This window comes from Martes martes (genome assembly GCF_963455335.1).
Source record: "Martes martes genome assembly, chromosome: 8".
NCBI classification, from domain to species: Eukaryota; Metazoa; Chordata; class Mammalia; order Carnivora; family Mustelidae; genus Martes; species Martes martes.
In genome coordinates this window covers 118952608-118963193 of record NC_137895.1, presented here as the reverse complement: position 1 = coordinate 118963193, position 10586 = coordinate 118952608, and positions in this window count along the sequence as shown.

Genomic DNA, 10586 nt, shown 5'->3' with positions numbered 1-10586 from the left:
TCCAGGAACAAAAATTAACTCAAAATTGATTAAAGACTTAAACATAACACCCAAAATCATAAAACTCCTAAAAGAAAACATAGGGAAGAAGCTTCTTGACATTAGTCTCAGCAATGATTGTTTGAATATGTCTCTAAAAGTACAAATGAAAAAAAAAAATTAAAAACTGAGGGGAGGCTGGGTGGTGGTTCAGTCACTTGGGTATCTGCCTTCAGCTAAGGTCATGATCCTGGGGTCCTGGAATCAAGCCCCATGTCTGGCTCCCTGCTCAGTGGTGAGTCTACTTCTCCCTCTCCTTCTGCTTGCAGCAACCCCTGCTTGTTCTCTCTCACACATCTCTGTCAAATAAATAAGATCTTAAAAAAAAAAAAAAGAAAGAAAGAAAAAAATCTATACATGGGACTACATTAAACTTAAAAGCTCCTGCACTGCAAAAAAAAACCATCAACAAATGAAAAACCAACCTACAGAGTGGGTAAGAATATTTGCAAGCCCATCAAATGAGTGAATATCCAATATTTATAAAGAATTCATACAATTCAATTTTTAAGAAATAGTTTATTTATTTATTTGAGAGAGAGAGAGACGGAGGCAGAGTACAAGCAGGGGGAGGGGCAGAGGGAGAGGGACAACCAGGCTCCCCAGTGAGTAGGACTGTTAGATCATGACCTGAACCGAAGGCAGATGCTTAATTGACTGAGCCACCCAGGTGCCCCTCATACAACTCAATTTTCAAAAATCCCTAACAATTGGATTTTAAAATGGGCACAGAAAACTGAATAGACATTTTCCAAAGAAGACATCCAAATGGCCAACCGGTGCAAGAAAAGGTATTCAGTAATCACCAGCGAAATGCAAATCAAAACTACATTATCACTTCACAGCTGTATGAATGGTTAATCATCAAGAAGATAAGAGATAACAAAATAGGCAAGGGTGGGGAGAAAAGGGAATCCTAGTGCACTGTTGGTGGGACTGTAAAGCACTTCAGCCACTGTGGAGAACAGTATGGAGATTCCTCGAAAACTTAGAAACAGAACTGTCATAGAATCCAGAAATCCTACTTCTGGGTGTATATCCAAAGGAAACGAAACATGGTATCCAAGGGATGGATGCACTCCCAGGTCTGCTGAAGCATTATTCACAAGAGCCAAGATATGTGGACATCCTAAAAGTCCATTATTGGGTGAATAGATATAGAAGGTGTGGTATATACATTTACAACCGAATACTATTCACCCAGGAGAAAAAAGGAAACCTTCCATTTGTGACAACAGGGAAGGACCTAGAGGGTATTATGCTGAGTGAAAGAAGTCAGACACAGATAAGTATTGTATTATTTCATTTATACATGGATTAAAAAAAAAATGAACTCAGACTCAGAGAACATACTGGTGGTTGCCAGAGACAGGGGTTGGATTCTGGGTCGGGTGAGGGAGGGGTGGGTGAAATAGACAATGGTGCTCAAAAGGTATAAACTTCCACTTACAAGATAAAGGAGTCCTGAAGGTGTAATATCCAGCGCGCCAAATACAGCGAACAACACTGTGAAACGTATTTGAATGTCGCTAAGAGAGTAGATCTTCAAAGTTCTCATCCTAAGAACAAAAGTCTGTAACTATGGGCAGTGACGGATGTCAACCAAACCTACTGTGGTTATCATCTGCAATATGGTATACACACATCAAATCATTAAATTATATACTTGGACTAATAATACAAGGTTATAGATCAGTTGTAGCTCAGTTGAAAGAAAGGAGGTTGATGATAGGGACATGGGATAAATAATTATCGACGAACTAAGCAACAGAGACAGATAAAGGCTAACGAAACCAACATATTCCTCTCCTTTCAAAATCAAACCCTGATTGCCGAATGAATAACACAGGATACCACTGCTGTTTTAGGCTCACCCTAGTCCATTCCAGGAAGACAGACAATAAGCCAGAAAGAGCACTGAACCTGAGATTACAAAATCTGATTTTAAATCCTGGCTTTGTCACGTCTTTGACTTACTCATTTGGCAAGCATGCAGTGACTAGCTCCTAGGCACCAGGCAGTGTGCTGGCTAGGTCACTAATGTTTGAATTCTCATTCCTCTGCTGTTAAACGAGAATAAATAATTACACCTGTCTCACACACTTATTACCAAAGTCAAACGAGATAAGCTATAACTGTTCTCGACTCCCATTTATAGTCAGTAGTAGCCGACTGAAATCATTTTCTCTTGCTTAGTTTCTCAGCATAAGATTCTTGCTAACAGTCAGAAAAAAGAGGCCAACTAGAAACAAAGGCCAAACTGTGGGTCAAGTTCAGCTTTAGTTCTGACAGTATGTCAAGTATTACTTCCACAACATTTTTCAATTATAATTACAGATCCCCTTTGTATGGTGTCTCTGCATCAGCCACTGGGCTTTTCCTAAGACTTCTCAACAACCCTACTGCACTTTTTACAAGTATAGTACCTGAAGTTTAGAGATGAAGTTCCTGTGCATGATCACATGATCAGAACATGGCAGAGCTGAGAGGCAAGGCTGGATTTGTCTGTCCCTTGTACCCTGTCCCTGATCTCCAGTGGCCCTGGTGGCCCTGAGTCCAGAGAACGATGTCGCGTGCTTTTGAAGATAGGGTGACTTTTGCACAACTCAGTACAATGAGGCACAAAAATGCCTGGTCTCAGCTCTGCATATTTGCTCCTAGTATGGGTTTGAGCTACTTAAAAACTTTGATTTGCATTTTATGTAAGATGAAGTTGACAGTGATAGTCATCTTCACTCCCAAGAACTTAGTGCTCACTGCTATAGACTAAATAAGATATTAAAGATAAAGCATTCCAGCACACACTGGATGATCAATGGTTGTTTTGTTTTCTTTTCTGCTCACCTTTTCCTCCTGAAGAAGATGGAATGTGAAAATTACAGAATTGCCATATGGACTTGGAGATACTTGCACTGCATTCCAAATTTACACCAGCCCGGAGTTTGTAAAAAGCATTGATCTAAATGGAGGAAAAAAAAAATACATCATGTGATTTACTGGCATATAAACATAGTATAATATCCTATCAGGGTATATAACTTAAAACAATTTCTAAGTATGAAAAAAATGTTTTGCCATCAAAGTATTATAATTTGAGTAGAAGACTCACAGTACAAGTATTTTTTTTTTGTCCCTTTCCAAATCAGAATTAATACTAAACATCTCCACTGAAGAACACTAACTCATTCTATCAACACAGTGGTTACATTATGCAATAACATTTTCCTCCCTGTCAATGCACCACTTCTCTTGTTCACACTAACTGGGCTTACATATTAAACCAACTGACTAATTCCAAACAAATATTTTGAGTGAAAAAGCAAATGCAAGCCATTTCTAGCTGTCTTGCAGAATTAGATTAAAACATTTTGTCATATAAACACACAAATAATCGTGTTAAAAATTTAATAGGGGAAAGGTGCCTTGTCAAAATCATAGTGCTCCAGAAAAACTAAAAAAGGTTTGTTTTTTTTTTAATGTACTAAATTTCCTATAACGTCTTATTTAGTTACTGTCACACTTCTCATCTATTCATTCTTGTAATTTCAAGATAGTCGGTACCACTTTTTCCTCTATGGCAGAGTTCCAGAATCCTAATTGAAATACACAACCTTACAAGAGTTTGGAACCAAAAGCCAACCTTGTGGACGTTTCTGAGGGCATGTGGACCCCTGACTCAGGTCCTTTCACTCACTAGCTATGCATTCCTGAAAAAGTTGCTCTGTTTCTATCTTGTTTTCCTCAACTACGAAATGGCTTATTGTGAGAATTCTAAATATTTTGCATGCACTTTCTGGCTCAAAGCGGCAGGAATTACAATGTTTATCATCAATTTTCAGGTCATTCACTTGCCAAATAATGACTCCATACCCTGACCAACCAAAAATACTCCTTTTCTAAAGGAGATGGTGCACAAATCTGGGACTGGACAGAAAAAAAACAAAAAAGCAAAAAACAGAACCACATTTAAAATGTTCAAGCTCCCAAACAATCCAGCCTCTTAGGGAACAGGATGTGTTTTGAGTACATTCCCCAATGGAGGTCTGTGACCTCAGGTACAATGCTAATAATCACAGCAGTAAGTCTGGGGCTTCTAAGAGGTAGCAACCAAATCTCATTCCCATCTGAGGTTCTAATAACACCTTACCAAACAAACTTGGGACTCAACAGTGGTGTGTCGAGTTATTATTCAATACAACACCCATTTTTAATCCATTTTAATATCACCCACTTGAGTAAGGGAATTTTCATGAATTGCTTTTTTTTAAGATTTTATCTATTTATTTGAGAGAGAGTGTGTGTGTGCTTGTGAGCATGCCCATGGGAGAGGCAGAGGGAGAAAGGGAGAAGCAGATTTTCCGCTGAGCAGAGAGCCTGATGGAGGGCTTGACCCCAGGCCCCTGGGCAGATCCTTAACTCCCTGAGCCACCCAGGTGCCCATGAATTGATTTTTCCCTTAAACTGCTGGGGTTATAAGAGTCCCCTTCCCCCAGTCCCCACTATCCTCAGTACATGTGACACCTGGTACAACTACAGTAAAAGATAATGAAGAATATAGTAACATTAAGATTCAACTCACTAAAGGTCCCATACTCCAACCAGTGAGGATATTGGGTGGCCCCCCTGACTTGACTGGTGAAATCTGAAATGGGATTGGTTAGGAGAGTAGGTAAAAGTCCCAGGTGATGGCATTTAAAAAAATTTTTTTTTTAAATTTAAAAAAAAAAAACTGCTCTTGGTACAGAGGATTCTCTCTCTCCTTGTATGAAACAGAACCTTGAGCAGAGAGCAGGTCTGGCTTGGCTGCAGAGGAGTCTTAACGTTTATGGAGCAAAAGCACGTGGGGTCTGGGGGCAGAATCCCGCACCAAGGAGTTGCAGTCTCATGCTTAGATGTTTAAGAAGATGGGGTGCGGAGTGCTGAGGTTGCAGAAAGAGAGGTGGGAGGAGGCCAAAGTCAAGCACCCTGGGGCAATGTTTTGAAGAGGAAAAGGTGTGCTAGCCAGGACAGGGGTATTTAGAAATCAAAACCAGGCATTCCCAAAGGGGTGACAACCAAGAAGGGGGAGCCCTTTGCAAGGAGCAGGCAGGAGGGCTATCCAGAAGGGCAGACAGAGGCTACTTGGTTGAGTTCATGTTACGTCCCCACTCCACAGGGGAGAAAGCAAAAACTCAGAGGTTAAGGCCCAAGGTCCCTGGTAAGTGGCAGAGCAGGGGCTCAAACACAAGTCTCCGAGTAGGACCCACCCATCCCTAAGCCAAAGGCAAAGCTGGACTGACAAGCAGGGAGTCTGTGGTCTCCAGAGGCAGGGACCCAAGCCCATCAGCACCCTTCCTTCTGCAATCAGTTCCCAGCCACCTCTAGTACTGGTTCTTCTGGGTCAGCAATGCTGCGCTGCTTTACCAGCTCCTGTCCTATCGCCACTTTCCTCCTTTCTTTGTGTAAGAAAATGAGAGGAAGAGGATGAGCAGAGAGGGTCTCTGGGGTGGTGTGTCCTTGTGGGAGTGCAATATTTAAAGGGTGTTTCCTCTTCAAATCATGTTTGGGAGTGGGTCCTGGGACTCCCCTTCCTAAAACCAAATGAAAGAGGCATCAGTGGAAACGCTTTTTATAACCATGGGTGCCTACAGCATTGAGAGACCTTCTCAGACAGTAGCCCTGGGGATATGTTCATATGCTGTTTTGAACAACACAGAAAGAGAACTAGAGAAGCCTAGTGGAATGACCTTCATTTCTACTTACTGGGGATACCAGGGATGGGCATGGGGTAGCTGTGTTTGAATTATGTCCAGGTGGCCCAGCTAGGAGAGCAGCCCACAGGAGTCTAGTATGTCACACATCAGGAAACTGTGGAAGGGAGCCCCTCAGCATGCTGTAAAGAACTCGTCCTTGTCCCCAGTGGAGAGACCACCACTGGGAACCCATACATGAGAAGATCAATGGCAGGTTAGTATCACCCAGGAAAGGAGTACAGCCAGCCAAGAGAGAGCGGCAAGATTTTCCAGTTACATCCCTTCCCTCTCCTCCCTCCTTGGCCCGGCACATTGGAACCTCATCCCCAGCACTTTGCTAACCTCCAATCCAAACAGGCAGAGTCACATTAAGGGTGGGGAATGGAGGGAGAAGAACTTCATACAGGGTCTGAAATTCAAGCTTTAGACCAGATTCATTCTGTAACTTTAAGTGAGCTGAAAGTTAAGGACTCCTAAAATAATTCTTTATCTCCACACTGCCCCCTCCCCACAATCAATCCAGCAAAGGAACCTATCAATTTTATCTCCAAAATATGTCCACAATCCAGCCACTTTCACCACCACACTGCTTCCATTCTGGCTACAAGCTACCACTTTCTTTTTCCTAGATTATTCCAAAAAGCCTCCCCCACCTAGTGCCCTGGCTCCCAAAACCTTGCCCCTCTACAGCTTATTTTCAATACAGCAGACAGAACAATCCTACTGAAATGCAGTTCAGATCATGTCACTATCCTACTCAAAACCATCCTACAGTTGCCTTTCTTGTTCATGATCAAAGCTTAAGTTCTTACACTGGTCAATATTGCCACATAGGATCTGTACCCACATACATCCCATTTCTTCTCTCATCGTATTCCTATAACCACCCTACAAAGACACTGATATATTCCAGTCACAAGTGGCCTCTTGGCCAATTTTTAAATTATCCTACACACTCCTGCCTCAGGACCTTTGCACTTACTTTCCCTTTCCTTGAAATTCTCATCACTCAGATATCCCAAGCCTCACAGAAACAGCAGCCAACCTACAAAGGCCATATAATGTAATCTTTGCCATTGTCCTTGAAGGTCGTTATCACACAACTAACTCTAAGCTAACTGATACACTTATTTTATTATCTGTATTTTCCTACTAGAATGTAGGCTCTGTAAGGATAAGGATGTTTGCTTCTTTTGGTCACTACTGCATCACCAGTGCTTAATACACAGTGGGAATTCAATAAGCAATTGTTCAATGAATTACACTAACCAAGAATCTGTTGAAGGATGGGAAAGGAGTATTTGACAAATTATGGTTTAAGCCAGTGACTGGGGAGGGGGAAGGAAAAGTTTTGACACTTTCACTACCACAGAGTTATCACACAATAAGGAACCAGTTATCTCTGTGCCTGGTACATAGCAAATGCTACATTAAGGTTGTATTATGCTTGTTATTATTTGTAGGTCAAGGATGTGTAACTGAAATGAGGGTAGAAAGGCCAAAGTTATTTCATGAAGGGAAAACTACACGTTGTAGTTTGGGATGCTGGGATAGTGGGAAATTCCAAATGACCTTGCTCATGTGGCTGAGTTGGGGCAGGCTGGCCCTAGGAACTCACATGGGGTGGTGTCCAGGGTCTTCCATTCATTTCTATGTGGACCTTACCACACAGCTGCTTGAGTTTTGCCACAACACAAAAGCACAACTCAGAAGGAGTGGTCCAAGAGGTAAGTTTCAAAGTGCTCGTGCCAAGCAAGCTTCCACTCACATTTCATTAGTTGGTGTTTCAACGGCCAACATTAGACACATGGCCAAGCTCAGAGACCATGAACGAAGTGACTCCATCAGAACAGGAGCACCCAGGAACTGATCATTGGGAGGAGCCAAAGAAACAGCCTCTCACAGCCATCTCAGGGAGTGTCTGGACCAAATACAGACTAAATATCCAGCATCTCAAAAAGATCACTTAATCCAAGTATAAACTCATTTGCAAGATCATTTCACGCAAACCAACTTTGCAGAGCCTGATTTATAAATTATGTCAATTCTTTAGTTTTTCTTGAGAAATCTGCAGTCAAATGCTCTACCCCTGAGCTATACCCCCTTTTCTTGGGAAAACTGCTTCAAACTCAATGCCATTCATGTACAGCCAACAGGTCCTTGTGAGGGGTCAACAGGAGATAAAAATCTCTGGACACCTGGTGAGCAAGCAATCAGTAAAAAAGGAGGAAAAAAAAGAATAAATAAAATAAAAATTGTGCCTTGTCAAAAGGCCATTATAGCAAGTTAATAACACCTAGCACTATCATTTTCCAAGTCAAAGAATATTTTCATCTCAGTCACTGCAACTGATCATTAGAGTCAAAGCAAGGAGCCCCATGGGTAATGTTAGAGAGAACAACCTTATTTCACTCTTTAAAATTTCTACTTTAAAGACTTAATATTGGCTTGTGCAATTATTATTTCAGAATTAAATATCACCAGATTACCAAGGACACATCTAGTAGTTTAAATTTAAACTGGTGGTTTCTGGATAAAATTCAAGGATACTGGTTTCAACAGCAAAATACATAATATCCCACAGTTGTTTAGTTACTCTAATAGTTAATCACATTCACTCCTTTAAGCTTCTCCTTAGCAACAATTGTACAGAGCGATATTTTTGTACTTGCTTCCAACTCCTAAAAGGAATATACCTTATTTGGGCATAACATTTGACAACAAATCTTTTAGAAACATCGGTCTGGCATCACTCTCCAGAATGTTAGGAAAATATATAAAGACCAAAGATGGAAAAACAGATCAATGATATGGACCATGACTAAGAAAGGGAAGAAAGGAATCTGAAAAAATCACAGAAAGAAAGATCAACAGTACTTACTTGGAGGGTTGTATGGAATATTGGGTACAAATAAAAGAGAGGAAGTAAAGAGGACTCCAAAATTTTCCTTTAGAGTATTGAGAAAATGCAACTTGAGAAAGAAAGTCATTTAGAATCAGATGGAAGAATAGGATGAGAAATTACTGGAGGGAAGTGCTGAGTTTCAAATATATTTATTCAGCCGAGATGTTTTGAGCTCCCACTATGTGCCAGACACTGGTCTAAGCTCCAGGTCCCAGTGAGGGATAAGAGAAGGATGCTGTCCTTGGGGAGCTTACATTCCGCTCGAGAGAGGCAAACTGCAAATATGTAGGCAAATGAGATCATTTCCCCTAATGATAACTTAGAAGTGCCATGAAGGAAATACAAATAGGAAATGTGATAGAAAGTGAATGGGACCAGTTGGAGAGGTAGTAACCACATTACCTCAGAAGATGAAGGACCTGAGAGCTAGGGGATGAGAGTGGACTAGTGAAGGAAGCATCTGGGAAGGCATCTGGAGAAGAGGGAGAAGCAAGTGCAAAGGCCCTGCGATGGAAAGTAACTCTGCAAGTTTGAGAGCTGGCACTGAGAAAGACAAGACAAGAGATCAGTTTGGGAAAGGCAGGCAGAAATGATAAACCCAGGGGCTTTAGGCCATGGGGAGAACTCTGGACTTTACTCTGATCATGATGGGGTGCCACTGGAGAACATGAAACAAGGTGACAGGATCTGATTTAAAAGCTCACTCCATTGTCAAATCAACATGCTGTATACCTTAAACTGACACAATATGTCATTTATACCTGCAGAAAGCTGGGGAACATTCTGGCTGCTCCATAGGGGTAGATCATAAAAGATGCAGAAGTCAGGGCAAGAAACTAGCTAGGGAGCTATTGCAGGACTCCAGGTAAGGGCGGCAGAGGTGAGAACTGTCCTGTCGGTGGGGGATATTCTCTGATGGAAGCCCCGCAGATGCATTCAAGAGGGATGTGAGGAGAAGAGATGAACACACAAGACGATCACCTGCAAACTTCAGAGAAAGATAATGTGAGAAACACACCTGCAGAATTTGAGGGACAGCAAAAATAAAATTGCAAGATACTCAAGACTAGGGTCTTCTCTAGATACCTAAAAATACAGGGCTAGAATTTAGGTGAGAAATTAACACTGGAGGCATAAATTTAAGACTTATTAGCTTGAGTATCATGGCTGACATGTTCATCCACTCTAATAGACTAAGCATAGAATGGGAACAGCTGTCATGCCAAAGGGAATATTCTTATTTAGAGACAAGATGGAGAGTCACAGAGTCACACATAATTGGCCAGAGTAGGGAGACAGCCAAGTGTACTGAAGCCATGACTGACGGGCTCCAGGTCTCAGATGATTTTGTCTCTTAGAAATACCCAATATAGGGACTTGTTTATTGCTTTGTCTAATCTGAGACCCAAGAAAATGTTTCTAAAATCTGAGAGGAAGTCCAAAAGGCTTTAGTGATCCAGGAGAATAAGGTCTTGGAAAAGGCCAGCTAATTAAAAAACAACAAAACAACATCTTATGGCAACTGTCTACCATGGAATCAATTAAACCAGCAATGAGATACTGCAGGACACCTATTAGAATGGGCAAAACCCAAAACACTGACTATACCAACTACTGGCTGGGATGCAGAGCAATACCAACTCATTTGCCATTAGTAAGAACACAAAACAGTACAGTCACTTTGAAAGACAGTTTGGTGGTTTCTTACAAAACTAACCACCATCTTACCAGATGATCTAGGAATCACCCTTCTTGGTATTAGCCCAAAAAAGTAAAAAAAGTGTGTCCACCCCAAAACCTACACATGGATATTTATAAGCAGCTTTACTCATAATTACTAAAACTTGGAAGGAACCCAGATAACCTTCAGGAGGTGACTGAATAAACTTATTGTGGGACATCCAGACAAC